This window comes from Thunnus thynnus, chromosome 9, assembly GCF_963924715.1.
Source record: "Thunnus thynnus chromosome 9, fThuThy2.1, whole genome shotgun sequence".
NCBI classification, from domain to species: Eukaryota; Metazoa; Chordata; class Actinopteri; order Scombriformes; family Scombridae; genus Thunnus; species Thunnus thynnus.
In genome coordinates, this window is record NC_089525.1 from 24,257,834 (window position 1) to 24,261,718 (window position 3,885).

Sequence of the window (3,885 nt, forward strand, 5' to 3'; positions counted from 1 at the left end):
CTCCACCTTCCTCTTCTGCTAATTTGGGGTTTTTACCCCAGTTAAAAATCTTCACATCTTTAGCTAACTGACCTATCAAACTCATTGATAAATCAAGATCAAGTATAGTGAGTCAGTTTGTATACTCATGGTCTTGCGTAGTGGATTCTACCATACGCTACATCCAAGCCAATGTGTATTACAGGTTGGGCTGCAGTGGTAAATAAAAGCTTGGGTAAACCCTACCTTACGTCAGCCACTCTATCGCAGTTGCGAGGCCTTATGTATGGATAGATAGATCAGTCTCCATCTTAAAAACAAATCTCAATTCTCACACAGTCTATATGGTTCTTAATATAGATCAATGTTTGTAATATGACAAAATAACAAAATTGACTTGTGGGGAATTAATTTGCTCAAACTCCCAATCAAAATCACAACAGTTTGACTTACAGATGTATCAGTCAGATGAATTATGGATCAGTGTTTTGTGTTTCATAATAACTGACACTATCTGTCTCTTTTAGTGTTGTGTTTACAACATTTACTGAGGTCACTAACCTTTTAACAGCAGATAAACAAAATATTAATAGAGTTGTTGTGTAGTATTAGTACCTGTATTAAATGATCTTTAAGTCATTTTATAGTGGGTTTCAATCTTATGCTTTGACTTTTGTTTGTTGGGATGTCCTAAAGTTTACATTTGGATAACAGATTGTGCCTATAAAAATAATTACCACAACAGTAATTCATCTAGATACAGGTGTAAATCCCTTACCAGCCTCCTGCTTTGAATTTGTTCATGTCTCTCCATCACCTGATGCCTGGGCTGCTTCTTTGTATTTGGCTTTGAACCTTTAACTTTTCTTTTAAATCTTGAGTGAATTGCATCTTCTTCCTTCTTGAATCAGTTCTTTCTCCTTGTTTTTAGTATTACACATGGAAAACATTTGAACCATTTTAAGAATGTTTTTATTGCAGCAATATACAAATCATTTCAGATTAAGACAAGCATTTTTCAGACAGTAAATTTTGTGTTAATACAATTAAAAACCAAATATGTAGTTATATGTGAAGAATGCAACGACAAAATATTATAGGCTGTGATAGTCCTAATTTTATCAATAATAAAGCAACTGAGTAAGCTCTTATATTTGGTGCTTAGTTAAGATAAAAAAATATACAACAAAACAATCACAAACAGAAGCAAGTGCTCAGTATCATCAACATTTAACTTGAGAGTACACACTGTCCTCTGAAAACTCTTTCTTCTTTCTTCCTCTTGTTGCTTTTCTTTCCGAGAAATTCAGTGCAGCGTAGTTCATTTTGTCATCAGCTTCAGTCTGTGCAGCAAATGAAATAGTTATGTATATATATGTATATATACATGTATGTATATATAATGTGATATAAACATACAGTGTCTTTAATGGAGTAATAACTCACAATATCACGTTGGTGCAAATTGTCATGTCGAGCTTCTGAATTCGTGTTTTCCATTCCTAAAGGTAAATTAAATCATAAGAATAAATATTTTGGTTGATAAAGGAACTTAATCTGACTTTTTAAAGAATAATTTTGTAAAAAAAATGTATAATTGTATTTAAAAATTCTGATAAAATATAGTTACAGGCTGAATTTAATGATCAACATTCTCTATGGAGACTTAAATGTTTGCCTTTTGAATGCATGTTGCTGCTGTTGTTCAACAGTTCATTAATAATATACAATAAGACGTGATTTTACCCAAGAACCTATAATGTAAAGGTTTGTCCAAACGTGTACATCAAATGTATAAATAAATGAATACATCATACATCAGAAAATGTTTTCGATGTAACATAAGTGTTACAACACTTACCTTTATATTGTTCACGTACTCTTAGACTTCGGTTGCAGATGAAGACGACATTTGCAACAACAGAAATGGCCAAGCAGACTATTAATATCACTATTCCGATAAATAATGAATGCATTGTTTGCACTAGAAAAACAAACACACACAAAGAAAGATGTATAAATGTTTCTTAAAGAGACTTATAAATCATGATGTTATCAACATAATTTGAGTATTACTTCACATTATTGACCACTAAATCATACCAAGTTCCATTTTAGTTCCATTTCCAAATAATATCTCTCCACATGTGGCCACAGCACAGTAATAAGTCCCAGCATCAGAGGAGCTGACGTTTTTAGAGAAGCGATAGACACAGCTCTTTGGAGATGAGTGAATGCCAGTTTTATTTCTACATTCATCACGGCTACTTCTATCAGTGTAGATGAAGTCTGGATGAGATGCATCTGATCTGGCTCTGAACCAGTAAACACTGTGTACTCCTGGACACGTCTTGTTCTCGTAGTCAGAGAGGACTGAACACTGGAGAGTCACAGAGTCTCCTGGACGGACGGGATCAGATACTGTCGGCCACTGAACAACAGTATAGTTTGATGTCCTTTCAGTGTTTCCTATGCAATGCAAAACTACGTTAAAAACTTGAGACCACACACATTTTGAAAACTGGTATTGAAGTATATCTCAAACATAAATTCAAATTTTGTAATGAAATTGGTAATGACGCTGAAAAGTTAAAGTAAAATAGATCACAGTATTACCTTTAACTAATAAATATGTCCCACTCCACTCAGGATTAATCCAGTCCATGATTGCACAATGGTACATTCCCTCGTCTTCTTGGGTTGTCGTCAAAATAGTCAGGTTACTAAAACTCTTATCAGTATTTACGTCCAATCTTGAGGGAGAAAACTCTGATCCATACTCAGGTGTTACAGATTTAATCAGTTTCACAATCAATTTCAGAGTATCACCGGCACTCTGCTTGTACCAGTAGAGTCTTTTACTGCTGAGCTCATCATGAGATAAAGCACATGTCAAGTTTGCAGGTTCACCAAGTTGAACCGTGATCACTGGAACCAGCGTATCTGAATGAAATGAAAATATAGAATACACATTGTAAATAACAATTCTTGTATGATGTAGAAAATAATGAAAACTAAATTATGAAAATAATGCAAAAAGATGATATATGAACCTCCAAACATCTTGTCAGCATGCAAATTCTTAGTTGTATACAGAATGCACAGAATTAGATGGTACTTACATCCTTGATGAAGAACAAGCAGTGTTACCCATAACACGATCATCCTGACATTGTCTCTTGTTAGGAACCTTTCTGGTATTTCACTGAGTAAAGGAGGTGATGTGACGTGGCCACGACACTGAATGTCACACAGAGAAATGCATGTGATTGGTTGTCACAGATTCAAAGTGCACTTCCTGTCACATTGGTCTTATCTTGGTCTTTGTGAAGCATATTTCACCTCTCTTTCTTCACCATTCACTCAGTCATTTCAATGATAATCTCAAAGATTTTTGATTTTATGAATTTTGGGAACTCTTCTATTAATGCTCTCATCTTGCAGTGCTTTTCATCTTTGGTCGGCATGTCCAGCTTCTGTCCTCACTCTGCGTGTAGGTGCACAGCTCTGCAGCGAGCTAAACACACTTCCAACAGTGGTTGAAAACAGAAGTGGCCTGTGAGGATTTTACTGGAACAAACAGTGAACCTGCGAAAAAATAGTATCAGAAAAGAAATTTGATGATATTGATTACAAATCAGAAAAAGACAAGATACCATAAGCAAGTGTCAGACCAAACATACTGTAAAGACAAACTAGTACAGAAACAAAGACACTGGATTCACAAAAGTAAACTGTTAAACTAAACATAGCACAAAAAGTAAGGAAATTTGTGTTTAGTAGATTATTTTTTTGTTGTAACAATGCTCCTTGGTTATAAATCTTATACCATTGGAAAGCCTGTTTATTTCCGTTTTAAATGGTGCCACATTTGTAAGGAACATGCATTTGTGGGATGAGCAGCAG

At 34.7% G+C, this 3,885-nt stretch overlaps 1 long non-coding RNA gene across 1 annotated transcript; it reads right to left on the bottom strand.

The window, feature by feature from the left end:
* Positions 1-940: 940 nt before the first annotated feature.
* On the bottom strand, positions 941-1,967 carry LOC137189751 (uncharacterized). The gene is made up of 3 exons (XR_010929730.1): positions 1,841-1,967; positions 1,426-1,481; positions 941-1,322 (listed from the first exon to the last, which is right to left on the bottom strand). It is a non-coding gene; the product is annotated as an uncharacterized lncRNA (long non-coding RNA).
* Positions 1,968-3,885: the final 1,918 nt, after the last annotated feature.